This window comes from Delphinus delphis, chromosome 16 (assembly GCF_949987515.2).
Source record: "Delphinus delphis chromosome 16, mDelDel1.2, whole genome shotgun sequence".
In the NCBI taxonomy this organism is placed as follows: domain Eukaryota; kingdom Metazoa; phylum Chordata; class Mammalia; order Artiodactyla; family Delphinidae; genus Delphinus; species Delphinus delphis.
The window spans coordinates 34,965,667-34,981,324 of NC_082698.1; positions in this window are offsets into that span (position 1 = coordinate 34,965,667).

Genomic DNA, 15,658 nt, shown 5'->3' on the forward strand with positions numbered 1-15,658 from the left:
TTACAAGTTACCGACATTTGGGGGACACTCATGCTCTCACAGACATTTAGGAAGGTGTATACAGTGTACTGAGTTAGATTTCATGCTGGCCTAGCATGGGTTCCACTTTTCACTCATAGTAAAATTCCTTAAATAACAACAACAATCCAGAATTTTTGCCAAAGAAACGTTAATTTTCATTTATGTACATTTTCTGTAATTTCTTATTACTCAAAACAGCTTATGCGTCTCCTAAAAGCTAAAAAGTAATGGCTACCTTTTTATAAAAAATGATACAACTGACGTAGAATATGATAATAGCTTCAGGTGCACAACATAATGACTGCATATCTATATATATTGTGAAATGATCACTACAATAAGTCTGATTAACACCCATCACCACACATAGTTACAAATGTTTTCTTGTGTTGAGAACTTTTAAGATCTACTCGCTTAGCAATTTTCAAATATACAATACAGTATTATTTACAATAGTCACCATGCTGAACATTACCTCCCCAGGAGTCTTCAATTTTATAACTGGAAGTTTGTACATTCTGACCACCTTCACACATTTTGCCTGTCCCCAACGCCCCACGTCTGGCAGCCACCAATCTCTTCTCTGTATCTATGAGTTCCAGCTTTTATTGGTTTTGTTTGTTTCTATAGTTTCCACATATAAGTGAGAACATATGGTATTTGTCTTTCTCTGTCTGGCATATTTTACTAGCATAATGTCCTCAAGGTCAGTACATGCTGTTGCGAATAGCAAGCTTTCCTTCTTTTTATGGATGAATAATATTTCATTGTATATATACCCCATTTTCTTTTTTTAATTGAAATAAAATTAATTTTCAATATTCAGGGGTACAACGCAGTGATTCAATATTTTATAGATTATACATCATTTAAAGTTATTATAAAATAATGGCTATATTTCCCTCTGCTGTACAATGTATCCTTGCTGCTTATTTATTTTATACATAGTAGTTTGTGTCTCTTAATCCCACACACCTATCGTCCCACTCCCTTTTCCCTCTCCCCACTGGTAACCACTAGTTTGTTCTCTATATCTGAGTCTGTTTCTGTTTTTTTTCTATATACATTTGTTTTATTTTTTAGATTCTACATATAACTGATAACAGAGTATTTGTCTTTCTTTGTCTGACTTACTTCACTAGCATAATATCCTCTAGGTATTTCCACATTGTTGCAAATGGCAGAATTTCATTCTTTTTATGGCTAATATTCATTGTCTATATACACCACATCTTCTTTATCCATTCATCTGTTGATGGGCACGTAGGTTGCTTCCATATCTTGGCTATTGTAAATAATGTTGCTGTGAACACTGGGGTGCATGTATCTTTTTGAATTAGTGTTTTCATTTTCTTCAGATGTATACTCAGCAGTGAAATTGCTAGCTCATAGGCTAGTTCAATTTTTAGTTTTTTGAGAACCTCCGTACTGTTTTCCATAGCAGTTGCACTAATTTACAATCCCTCCAATGGTGTACTAAGGACCCTTTTTTTTCACTTGCTCACCAACATTTGATATTTACTGATCTTTTGATGATAGCCATTTGACAGGTGGGAAGTGATATCTCATTGTGGTTTTGATTTGCATTTCTCTGACTAGCAATGTTGCGAATTTTTCATGTGCCTATGGGCCATCTGTATATCTTCTTTGGAAAAATGTCTGTTCAGGTCTTCTGCCCGTTTTTTTAAATTGGGTTGTTTGTTTTTTGATGTTGAGTTGTACAAACTGTTAACATATTGTGGTTATTAACCCCTTATCTGTCATATCATTTGCAAATATTTTCCCCCATTCAGTATGTTGTCTTTTCATTTTACTTATGGTTTCCTTTGCTGTACAAAAGCTTTTAAGGTTAATAGGTCCCATTTGTTTGTTTTTGCTTTTATTTTTTTTGCCTTAGGAAATAAGTCCAAAAAAACGTTGCTACGCATATATATGGAATCTTAAAAAAAAATGGTTCTGATGAACGTAGGGATAGGAGAGGAATAAAGACACAGACATAGAGAATGGACTTGAGGACACAGGGAGGGGGAAGGGTAAGCTGAGATGCAGTGAGAGAGTAGCATTGACATATATATGCTACCAAATGTAAAATAGATAGCTAGAGAGAAGCAGCTGCATCACACGGGGAGATCAGCTCCATGCTTTGTGACCACCTAGGGAGGTGGGATTGGGAGGGTGGGAGGGGGAGGCTCGAGAGGGAGGGGATATGGGGATATATGTATACATATAGCTGATTCACTTTGTTATACAGCAGAAACTAACACAGCATTGTAAAGCAATTATACTTCAATAAAGATGTAAAAAAAATGTTGATACGATTTATGTCAGAGTTTTCTGCCTATATTCTCTTCTGGGAGTTTTATGGTTTCAGTTCTCACATTAGGTCTTTAATCTATTTTGAGTTTACTTTTGTATACGGTGTGAGGAAATGTTCTAATCTCATTAGTTTACATGTAGCTGTTCAGTTTTCCCATCATCACTTACTGAAGAGACTGACTTTTCTGCATTGTGCATTCTTGCCTCCTTTGTTGGAGATTAATTAACCATAAATGTGTGGGTTTATTTTGGGGCTGTGTGTTCTGTTCCACTGATCTATGTGTCTGTTTTTCATGTCAGTACCATGCTCTTTTCATTACTGTAAATTTGTAGTACAGTCTGAAGTCAGGGAGGGTGATACTTCCAGCTTTGTTCTTTGTGCTCAAGATTGCTTTGGCAATTCTAGGTTTTTTGTGGTTCTATATAAATTTTAGGATTATTTGTTCTACTTTTGTGAAAAAATGTCTGGGTATTTTTTTTTTTTTGGAATCAACGCATTTGTTTATTTTTATTTCCATTATTCTAGGAGGTGGATCAGAACTTGCTGTGATTTATATAAAAGAGTGTTCTTCCTATGTTTTTCTCTAAGAGTTTTATAGTGTCTGGTCTTACATTTAGGTCTCGAATCCATTTTGAGTTTATTTTTGTGTATGGTGTTAGGGAGTGTTCTAATTTCATTCCTTTACAGGTAGCTGTCCAGTTTTCCCAGCACCACTTATTGAAGAGACTGTTTTTTCTCCATTGTATATCTCTGTCTCCTTTGTCATAGATTAGTTGACCATAGGTGAGTGGGTTTATCTCTGGGCTTTCTATCTTGTTCCATTGATATATGTTTCTGTTTTTGTGACATTACCATATTGTCTTGATTACTGTATCTTTGTAGTATAGTCCTAAGTCAGGGAGTCTGATTCCTCCAGCTCCACTTTTTCCCCTCAAGACTGCTTTGGCTATTTGGGGTCTTTTGTGTCTCCATACAAATTTTAAGATTTTTTGTTTTAGTTCTGTAAAAAATGCCACTGGTAATTTGATAGGGATTGCATTGAATCTGTAGATTGCTTTGGGTAGTATAGTCATTTTCACAGTATTGATTCTTCCAATCGAAGAACATGGTATATCTCTCCATCTGTTGGTATCATCTTTAATTTCTTTCATCAGTGTCTTATAGTTTTCTGCATACAGGTCTTTTGTCTCCCTAGGTAGCTTTATTCCTAGGTATTTTATTCCTTTTGTTGCAATGGTAAATGGGAGTGATTCCTTCATTTCTCTTTCAGATTTTTCATCATTAGTGTATAGGAATGCAAGAGATTTCTGTGCATTAATTTTATATCCTGCAACTTTACCAAATTCATTGGTTAGCTCTAGTAGTTTTCTGGTGGCGTCTTTAGGATTCTTTATGTATAGTATCATGTCTTCTGCAAACAGTGACAGTTTTACTTCTTTTTTTCCCATTTGTACTCCTTTTATTTCTTTTTCTTCTCTGATAGCCGTGGCTAGGACTTCCAAAACTATGTTGAATAATAGTGGTGAGAGTAGACATCCTTGTCTCATTCCTGATCTTAGTGGAAATGCTTTCAGTTTTTCACCATTGAGAATGATGTTTGCTGTGGGTTTGTCTTACATGGCCTTTATTATGTTGAGGTAGGTTCCCTCTATGCCCACTTTCTGGAGAGTTTTTTTTATCATAAATAGGTGTTGAATTTTGTCACAAGATTTTTCTGCATCTATTGAGATGATCATATGGTTTTTATTCTTCAGTTTGTTAATATGGTGTATCACATTGATTGATTTGCGTATATTGAAGAATCCTTGCATCCCTGGGATAAATCCCACTTGATCATGGTGTATGATCCTTTTAATGTGTTGTTGGATTCTGTTTGCTAGTATTATGTTGAGGATTTTTGCATCTGTATTCATCAGTGATAGGTCTGTAATTTTCTTTTCTTGTAGTATCTTTGTCTGGTTTTGGTATCAGGGTGATGGTGGCCTCATAGAATGAGTTTGGGAGTGTTCCGTCCTCCACAATTTTTTGGAAGAGTTTGAGAAGGATGGGTGTTAGCTCTTCTCTAACTGTTTGATAGAATTCACCTGTGAAGCCATCTGGTCCTGGACTTTTGGTTGTTGGAAGATTTTTAAACACAGTTTCAATTTCATGACTTGTGATTGGTCTGTTCATATTTTCTATTTCTTCATCGTTCAGTCTTGGAAGGTTATACCTTTCTAAGAATTGGTCCATTTCTTCCAGGTTGTCCATTTTATTGCCATAGAGTTGCTTGTAGTAGTCTCTTAGGATGCTTTGTATTTCTGCGGTGTCTTTTGTAACTTCTCCTTTTTCATTTCTAATTTTATTGATTTGAGTCCTCTCCCTCTTTTTCTTGATGAGTCTGGCTAGTGTTTTATCAATTTTGTTTATCTCTTCAAAGAATCAGCTTTTAGTTTTATTGATCTTTGCTATTGTTTTCTTTGTTTCTATTGCATTTATTTGTGCTCTGATCTTTATGATTTCTTTCCTTCTGCTAACTTTAGGTTTTGTTTGTTCTTCTTCTCTAGTTCCTTTAGGTGTAAGGCTAGATTCTTTATTTGAGATTTTTCTTGTTTCTTGAGGTAGGTTTGTATAGCTATAAACTTCCCTCTTAGAACTGCTTTTGCTGCATCCCATAGGTTTTGGATCATCATTTTTTCATTGTCATTTGTCTCTTGGTATTTTTTGATTTCCTCTTTGATTTATTCAGTGATCTCTTGGTTATTTAGTAACGTACTGTTTAGCCTCCATTTGTTTGCGTTTTTTACATTTTTTTCCCCTGTAATTCATTTCTAACCTCATAGTGTTGTGGTCAGAAAAGATGCTTGATATAATTTCAATTTTCTAAAATTTACTGAGGCTTGATTTGTGACCCAAGATTTCATCTATCCTGGAGAATGTTCCATGCACACTTGAGAAGAAAGTGTAATCTGCTGTTTTTGGATGGAATGTCCTATAAATATCAATTAAATCTATCAGGTCTATTGTATCATTTAAAGCTTGTTTCCTTATTTATTTTCAATTTGAATGATCTGTCCATTGGTATAAGTGAGGTGTTAAAGTCCTCCACTATTATTGTGTTACTGTCGATTTCCTCTTTTAGAGCTGTTAGCAGTTGTCTTATGTATTGAGGTGCTCCTATGTTGGGTGCATATATGTTTATAATTGTTATATCTTCTTCTTGGATTGATCTCTTGATCATTATGTAGTGTCCTTCCTTGTCTCTTGTAACATTCTTTATTTTAAAGTCTATTTTATCTGATATGAGTATTGCTACTCCTGCTTTCTTTTGATTTCCATTTGCATGGAATATCTTTTTCCATCCCCTCACTTTCAGTCTGTATGTGTCCCTAGGTCTGAAGTGGGTCTCTTGTAGATAGCATATATATGGGTCTTGTTTTTGTATCCATTCAGCAAGCTTGTGTCTTTTGGTTGGAGCTTTTAATCCATTCACGAGTAAGGTAATTATCAATATGTATATTCTATGACCATTTTCTGTATTGTTTTGGGTTTGTTTCTGTAGGTCGTTTTCTTCTCTTGTGTTTCCCACTTAGAGAAATTCCTTTAACATTTGTTGTAGAGCTGGTTTGGTGGTGCTGAATTCTCTTAGCTTTTGCTTGTCTGTAAAGCTTTTGATTTCTCCATCGAATCTGAATGAGATCCTTGCCAGATAGTGTAATCTTGGTTGTAAGTTCTTCCCTTTCATCACTTTAAGTATACCATGTCACTGCCTTCTGGCTTGTAGAGTTTCTGTTGAGAAGTCAGCTGTTAACCTTACGGGAATTCCCTTGTATGTTATTTGTCGTTTTTCTCTGGCTGCTTTCAATAATTTTTCTTTGTCTTTAATTTTTGCCAATTTGATTACTGTGTGTCTTGGCATGTTTCTCCTTGGCTTTATCCTGTATGGGACTCGCTGTGCTTCCTGGACTTGGGTGGCTATTTCCTTTCCCATGTTAGGGAAGTTTTTGACTATAATCTCCTCAAATATTTTCTCGGGCCTTTTCTCTCTCTCTTCTCCTTCTGGGACCCCTATAATGTGAATGTTTTTGTGTTTATGTTGTCCCAGAGGTCTCCTAGGCTGTCTTCATTTCCTTTCATTGTTTTTCCTTTTTTCTGTTCTGCAGCAGTGAATTAAACCATTCTGTCCTCCAGGTCACTTATCCGTTCTTCTGCCTCAGTTATTCTGTTATTGATTCCTTCTAGTGTAGTTTTCATTTCAGTTATTTTGTTGTTCATCTCTGTTTGTTTGTTCTTTAATTCTTCTAGGTCTTTGTTAAACATTTCTTGCATCTTCTCGATCTTTGCCTCCATTCTTTTTCCGAGGTTCTGGATCATCTTCACTATCATTATTCTGAATTCTTTTTCTGGAAGGTTGCCTATCTCCACTTTGTTTAGTCGTTTTTCTGGGGTTTTATCTTGTTCCTTCATCTAGTACGTAGCCGTCTGCCTTTTCATCTTGTCTATCTTTCTGTGAATGTGGTTTTTGTTCCACAAGCTGCAGCACTGTAGTTCCACTTGCTTCTGCTGTCTGCCCTCTGGTGGATGAGGCCATCTAAGAGGCTTGTACAAGTTTCCTCTCTGGGGTATTTTTATGGGGATTGCATTAAATCTGTTGATTGCTTTGGGCATTGTGGACATTTTAACAATAGTGATTCTTCCAATCCAAGAACATAGAATATCTTCCTATTTCTTTGTATCACTTTCAAATTCCTTCATCAGTGTTTTATAGATTTCAGAGGCTAGGTCTTTCACCTCCTTGATTAAGTTTATTCCTAGGTATTCTTTTTGATACGATTGTAAATGGGATTGTTTCCTTAGTTTCTCTTTCTGATAGTTAATTGTTAGTGTATAGAAAAGCAACAGATTTCTGTATATTAATCTTGTATCCTGCAAATTTACTGAATTCATTTATTCTAATACTTTTTTTTTTTTTTTTTGGTGGGGACTTTAGGATTTTCTATATGTAGTATCATGTCATTTGCAAACAGTGACAGTTTTACTTCTTCCCCTCCAATTTGAATGTCTTTTATTTCTTTTCTGATTGCTTGTGGCTAGGACTTCCAATACTATTTTAAAAAGAATTGGCAAGAGTGGGCATCCTTGTTGTGTTCCTGATCTTAGAGGAAAAGCCTTCAGGTTTTCACTTTTGACTATGATGATAGCTGTGGGCTTGTCATAAATGTCTTTTGTTATGTTGAGATATGTTCCCTCTATACCCACTTTGATGAGGGTTTTTATCATGAATGAATGTTGAATTTTGCCAAATGCTTTTTCTGCATCTATTGAGATGATGGTGTAATTTTTATCCTTCCTCTTGTTAATGTGGTGTATCATGTTGATTTGCAAAAATTGAAACATCCTTGCATGCCTGGAATAAATCCCACTTGATCATAGTGTATGATCCTTTTTATATATTATTGATTTGCTTTGTTATTATTTTGTTAAGAATTTTTGCATCTATGTTCATCAGAGATATTGGCTTATTTTCTTTTCTTGTACTGTCTTTGTCTGGTTTTGGTATCAGAGTTATGGTGGCCTTGTAGAATGAATTTGGGAGTGTTCCAACCCCTTCAGTTTTTTGGAATAGTTTGAGAAGGATAGGTATTAGCTCTTATTTATATGTTTGGTAGAATTACTCTGTGAAGCTGTCTGGTCTTGGACTTTTGTTTGCTGGACCTTTTTTTAAATTACAAATTCAATTTCACTACTAATGCTCAGTCATTTCAGATTGTCTGCTCCTGATTCAGTTTTGGAAGATTGTATTCTTCTGAGTCATGTGGTAGCTCTATTTTTTAATTTTTTGAGGGACCTCCATATTGTTTTCCATAGTGACTACACCAATTTGCATTCCCACCAACAGTTTACATGGGTCCCTTTTTTTTCACTTCTTAGCCAACACTTGTTATTTCTTGTCTTTCTGAGAAAAGCCATTCTGATAATTCTGATAGGTGTGAGGTGATATCTCATTGTGGTTTTGATTTGCATTTCCCTGATGATCAGTGATGTTGAGCACACTTTCATGTACCTGTTTGCCATCTGTATGTCTTCTTCAGAAAACAGCTATTCAGACCCTCTACCTTTTTATTTGGATTATTATTATTACTATTTTTTTTTTGCTCTTGAATCATAAGTGTTCTTTGTATACTTTAGATATTAACCCCTTATCAGGTATTGATTTGCAAGTGTTTTCTCCCATTTGGAAGGCTGCCTTTTCATTTTATTGATGGTTTCCTTTGCTGTGCAGAAGTTTTTAGCTTGCTGTAGTCCCACTTGTTTATTTTTCCTTTTGTTGCTTTTGTTCTTGATGTCAAATCCAAACAATCATCACCAAGACTGATGTCAAATTGCTTACTGCCTGTGTTTTCTTCTAGGAGTTTTATGGTTTCAGGTCTTACATTCAAGTCTTTTATCCATTTCAAGAGTTCCGTCCATTTTGAGCTAATTTTTGTGTATGGTGTAAGATAGTGGCCCACTTTCATTCTTTTTCATGTGGCTGTCTAATTTTCTTACCATCATTTATCGAAGAGACTGTCCTTTCCCCATCCCTGGCTTATAATTGTGTATTCTTGAATACACAATCCACATTGTATGTTCATTGTATGTTCTTTGTTGTAAGTTAATTGACATATAAGTGTGGGTTTATTTCTGAGCTTTCTATTCTGTTTCATTAATCTATGTATCTGTTTTGATTACTGTATCTTTGTAATATAGTTTGAAGTCAGAAAGTATCATGCCTCCAACTTTGTTTTTCTTTCTCAAGATTGTTTGGAATATTTGAGATCTTTTGTCATTCCATACAAATTTTAGGATTGTTTGTTCTATTTCTGTAAAAAATGTCATTGGAATTTTGATAGGAATTGCACTGTGTCTGTAGATTGGGTTAATGACTAACTTTTACTGAGCACTTTTATGTACTCCTCTGAGCAACACTGTCTTTTCATTATACCCAACTGATTAAAAAAGAAAAAGAAAAAAGTAAAGTGAGCCTTAGAGAGGCAGATAAGTTGCCCAAATGGCAACTGGCAGAGAAAGATTAGTACCACATTTCTGTGACCACAAAACCTGTGCTCTTAACCACAAATATTGGGTTTGTTTTGCATATGATCTCTTACCTTATCAAAACACATTGCTTAAAATTTTATAAGCATCTCCCCCCATTTCCATTTCAATAATATTTTCACAGTTTACAATTCCTCCCCCTCCAGTTTCTTTCCTGTGACTTCAAATTTCGTTCTCTGATAAAGTTCAAATGTTCCCTGTAAATTTCCCAGTCTGCCAGGAGAGATCAGATTTGATCTACCATCATACCTTGGGCTGATTTTTATCGAGGACCATTGGAGAGAAGTCCCAAGTGCTGGCTGACCCTCATGGGGAGAGAAATGATTTCCTGAGAAAGATTCCAAGGGACCTATGGGGCAATGTTAGCTACAGCACTTGGAGAAAACTATAGATTGTTTCCTTTCTGAATTTACTTTTTATCCCTTTATGTTTATGTATTTACTGATCCTTGAAATAAATTCAAACAATATAGAACAGAATGAAGCTAAAAGTGAAAATTTCTCTCTTGCTTCCTCCCCACTTCAAACCACATGCCTTATTTTATTATTCTGTAAATATTCCCCTTAAAATAAAATTTAATCACATCCTTCTGTATTCAATACTTCTAAGATGTATTTTTAAATTTATTTTATTTTATTTTATTTATTTTTGGCTGTGTTAGGTCTTCGTTGCTGCAGGCAGGCTTTCTCTAGTTGCGATGAGCGGGGGTTACTCTTCATTGCAGTATGCGGGCTTCTCATTGCAGTGGCTTATTTTGTTGTAGAGCGTGGGCTCTAGGTGCGTGGGCTTCAGTAGTTGTGGCGTGCAGGCTCAGTAGTTGTGGTTTGCGGGCTCTAGAGCGCAGGCTCAGTAATTGTGGTGCACGGGCTTAGTTGCTCTGCAGCATATGGGATCTTCCTGGACCAGGGCTCGAACCTGTGTCCCCTGCATTGGCAGGTGGATTCTTAACCACTGTGCCACCAGGGAAGTCCCCTAAGATGTATTCTTGTAAACTTATTTTTTAAGGAATATTTAACTTTCACCCACACTGGATGTGATCACATTAAGTTGCTGTCACAGGAAAAGATGCTGGAAAGACAGTAGATTTCTCTTTTATGAATAAAGATCACAGGTATAAAATAATCAGATACTGAGCTGGAAGTTCTTTAGGCTGTTAGCATTTTATTTGCATTGGCTTCTAGCAGTTAAGTTAACAAATTACATTTTCCCCCACCTCTCAATAGGGATCAAGTGTGTCTGCATTCTTCCATTAAGAATTCATTGAGTATCTTTCTGGTTGGCAATGACCAGACTATGCACTGACATCTCAAATAGCCTGTTGATGTAGGAAGGAAAAAACCAAACCACAGAAGTTATAGATTATATAACTGTGACGTGCAAGAAGTGAGGATTCCCAAACCCAGAACCATTAAGTTTAGGTGATATGGACAAACATACTCCCTCCTTCCCTTCCCCCGTTGCCCAAAGGTGGAAACCCCTAAGTTTTAGGATTCTTTGGCTTTGGCTTGACCAATTTCCCTTTCTGCACTGTGGCTTCTCAACTTTAGGAGCACTGCAATGAAGAAAAGGAGAGACAGCCCATGTGTCCTTGAGATCATGTATCTCCTTTACACTGCTCTGTGTTCTGCAGTAAAGCAAAAGAGAAGTTAAAAAGAAACAGTACCACAAAATACAGTTCAGTACGTATTTTTGCAGATCTTTTCTTAGGCTATAATCTATTATACTTTTGTGGTTTTGTTCAGTTCTTCTAACCTGCTTAAACTATTTGGTGGTTAAACAGTCGTGACCTTTCCATTACTGAACATGTGATGTGACAGCACATTCTTCCTTGTTTATTCATTGCGTTCTGCTTTAGCTCCTGTTTTTTGAATGGATGAACTTTATTTCATTTTCAAGGTTTCTCTTAAAACCACCAGTTCTTTGTCATTTGAAGCTTTATCACTTGAAAACATTGAACCTGCTGGGCTTTTCTACACTCATTAGTGGAGGACCTTGTGGGTTTTCAACTCATTTGCTGTGAGAATCAATGATGTGGATAAGAGGCCAACCTTGATTCAGGGCCTATGATGTGGATACAGAAAATTTCAGATTCCTCAGCACCCAACCAATTTCCCAGACAAGGACACACAGCAGGAGGGGATGTGGAAGACATCTTTTGTTAATTTTGTTAAAATGCCATTTTCTTTTAAAAATAGATCCATCGTGAGAATTCCCTGGCGGTCCATCGGTTAGGACTACGTGCTTTCACTGCCGGGGATTCGATCCCTGGTCAGGGAACTGCAAGCTGCGTGGCATGGCCTAAAATAAAAAAGATCCATCATTTATTAAAAATATACACTGAGCACTTTCTGTGTGTCAGGCACTGTTCTGACAAGGGAGTCTGGCAACAAGAAAAGATGGACAAAGTCCCTGACCACATGTAATTTACATCCTAGTGAGGGGGACAGATAGTAAACAAACAAGTAAATGAATTACCTATATTGTTGGAGTTTTAAAGTTAGAAATATCACATGCCTTTGTCACAAGTTCAGATAATGCAGAGGAGTCTAAGGCAAGAAAAGAGTTTACCTTCCCAAGGTCCCTCCAACTCTTTCCTCACAGGTTACCACTGTTACAATTTAATGTGTATCCTTCCAGATTTTTCACCATGCTTTTACAAACATATACTCATATATCAGTTGTGGAAGAGGGATCATAATGTACATACTGTGCTTCAACTTTTTCCCTTTTAAATTAAGATGTGCAACTCTCCTCATCAGAGCATGCAGATCTACTGCATTCTTTACAGTGCCATAGTATGGGTTTATTAATCCAGTTCTCTATTTGTGGACATTTATATTGTTTCTCTTTTCTCATCATTATAAAAATGCTGCAGCGAATATTCTTTTGTATGATATCATTTGCAATAATAACATTTCTATAAGCTAGAATCCTTCAGCTGGGATGTCTAGAGCAAAGGGCATGCATATCATTAGACTGATTTTTCTGATAGTGAAGTCATTTGAAAGTCACATAGGAGAGAAAAAGGGAAGGAGGGGTGAAGAGTCGTAAAAACGAAGTACCAGGAAAAGTAGCTCTTAGTGAAGAGTGCAAACAGAACAAGATGGGAGTATAATTGACCACAGAATGTAACTGGCCAATCTCTTTGTCAGCCCTCTCGTGAATTCCCCATAAATTCCACAGTTGGCCGAGTTATCTGATCTGAGCACCATGAAATGAGTACCATGAAATGAGTGTCAGATGGTTCTCATTCGGTGCTATTTGTCCTCAGTCAGACTCTGTTTTATGGAAGCCCTGTAGGCATTGTCAAATTCAAACCACCAAACATGTATTGAATTCTTCCATACATTACATTGAATTTATTTAATTCAATCATTCAGTAAATGTTCCCGGAGTGCCTGCAATGTGTCAGGCACTGTGCTGGGCCTCTTAAGGGAGGGCTAACCAGGTCATGAAGTCGGGAAAGATTTCTCTGAAGGGTCTCCCGAGTTTAGCTGGGCAGGTAAATTGGGTAAACTAGGTAATGATGGCTAAGTTGAGTGAAAGGTTGTCTGAAGTTACTTAAGTAAAGGAAAGACATAAGCAAAGGCTCAGTAATGGGGAGAAACTAGCAAGGACAAGGGGTAGAAGAAAGCCAGGTGGGTCTGGGTGGAACTTCTATATCATGACTGATATTGTGATTTATAATAAGAAATATGTATTTGGTTTTCACCCCCAAGAGCCCCTAAAACCCTTGGAATTTCCTAAGTGATAAGTGTGATAAGGGTGTCTTAATGTTTATAACAAACCTCTTTTAACCACACCTGAGTTTATATTAATGAAATGACTTTTGGAAAGCATCTAAGGATGGGAGCTGGTTGCCAGGGAAACAAACTGTGTGATTAGAGGGTTGGAAATTTCAGTCCTCTCTGACCTCCAGGGAGAAGAGAAGGGCTAGAGGTTGAATTGATCACCAATGGCCAATGATTTAATCAATAATGCCTATGTGATGAAACCTCTATAAAAACTCAGAAGTATGAGGTTCAGAGAGCTTCCATGGTTGTGAAGACCTGAAGGCTTAGGGAAAGTGGCCTGCTCAGAGAAGGCATGGAAACTCCATGCCCTTTTCCTCTACCTTACCCTATGCATCTCTTCCATATGGCTGTCCCTTAGTTATATCCTTTCATAGTAATCTAGTAATCTAGTAAGTAAGATGTTTCTCTGAGTCCTGTGAGTCACTCTAGCAAATTAATCAAACCCCAAAAGGGGGACTTTGGAACCTCCAATCTGTAGCCAGTCAGTCAGAAGCACAGGTGACCACTATCTCCAGATAGATAGTGTCAGAGTTTAGTTAAATGGTAGGACACCCAGCTGGTGCCACAGAGAATGTGTCGTTGTGGGAACCAACCCATATTGGAATTGGGTGCCGAATTATTAATGACCAAGCATGAGGCAAGATGAGGCTGGAGAGTCGGGCAGAGCCCAGAACGTGAAGATCCTCATAGATCATGTTAAGGATTTTGATCTATCCAGGGAACAATGGGAAGCCTTTAAAAGGCTCTGAGCAAGGGAGGGGAGCTGTGGGAGGCTAGAGGATGTGGTGACATATTCAGATTGGCGATTTGAAAATATTTTTCTGGAAACAGCATAGAGAATGGGCATGAGGGTGTCTGTGTGGTGAAAGCCCATGTTGGGAACCAGATAAAAGGCTTTTACAGACATCCAGTTAAGAGAATATGGTAGATTAGACTAGGGTGGTGGTAGACAAGATGTAAGCTTCATGAAGAAATATTAAGGAGATAAAGAGACAGTGCTTGGTGGATTGGATGAGGATTAAGAAGAGGATTGTATCAAGAATGACCCCAGGGTTTTAGGTATGGGCAACTGCATGGATGGTGAACCATTCACTGAGGCTGGGGGCACTGGGAAGGACTATTTGGGGAGTGGGTATCTTAAATTCTGCTTTGAGAATGTTTAGTTTGAGATGTCTTTGAAACAGCCAAGAAGGGTTTCCCAGTGGGCTGTGGGCTGTTTGGCTCGGGAGTTCAGAGGAGTGATGGTGTTTGGAGAGATCAATCTGTAGGTCCTCTGAATAGACGTGGTCATTGAAGCTTTGTGCCTGGGTGAGATCTCCCAGGGAAGAGAGCACAGGGCCAAGTCTGGGGGAATGTCTACAATTAAAGATGCAGCAGAAGAGGGAAGCATTTGCATGATCTTGAGAGTAAATGCCTCCTTAAATTTTGTACCCTAGACGTTTCACTTGCCTCCACTTAGTCCCTTCCCTGCTGGCCAGAGAGGGATAACTTGAATCAGGAGAGAGTTGTGTCATGAAAGCCAGAAGAATTTTTTTGAGAAAGAAGCAATGGTCACCATTGTTGAATTCTGCTAAGGGGAGAGATAAGTTGGGCATGGAAAATACTGTTTGGATTTATCTGTGTCCTGTGGGAGATGGAGAGATGGCTCTGCTGAAGATCACCTCATCTTGGCTTTGCACTGTTTTATAGATTCCACTCCCCTCTCCCTGTGCCCCGCCCTCTCTTCACTATTCCACACTGAGCAGACCTGATGGGCTACATCCCTTCTCCTAGAGCAGCCTCCAACCAGTCCTGCACCTTGATATTTTATATTTCCTTTTCTGAGAGGGGCTCTTCACTTAATTTATCACAAATATACTCCTACTGCTATTGAAATTGTTTGATATTTCTCAGTAGCTGAGAAGTCTGTGGTACGTGTTGGGCTCTCCTTTTCAGAATAATGAATGCCAGGAAGATGCTTTGGCGTGCGTGACCCAGAACAGTGCCGGGCACATAGAAGATGAACAGTTGTTGCTTATTAGAAGTGATGGTGGTTAAAGGCATAAGTTCTGGAATCTGACAGACTTGGGTTCAAATCCCATCCCTGACAGTCACTAGCTATGTGACTTCAGGCAAGTTACTTAGCCTCTCTGAGCTAGTTTCCTCATCTACAAAATGGGAACCATAACCAGACCTGATAAGTTTATTATGAGGATTAATGAGATAATCCTCAGGTTATCTGGACCCACTGGAAGCCACCTGAGCCTAGGATGGAGACTGACTGGTCAGGCTCCTTAGGGAGCCAGGGCCTCCCCAAACTACCCCACCCAACAGAAGCAAGGGAAGGGGTACAGCGGTCTGTCTGTCTGGACACTCACTTGGGGTGATCTGGGGTATGTGACTACAACCAAGCAGCACCCCCTTCTCTAGTTTCCCAGGGAAGAGACCAAGATCCTCCACAGCCCCTCCC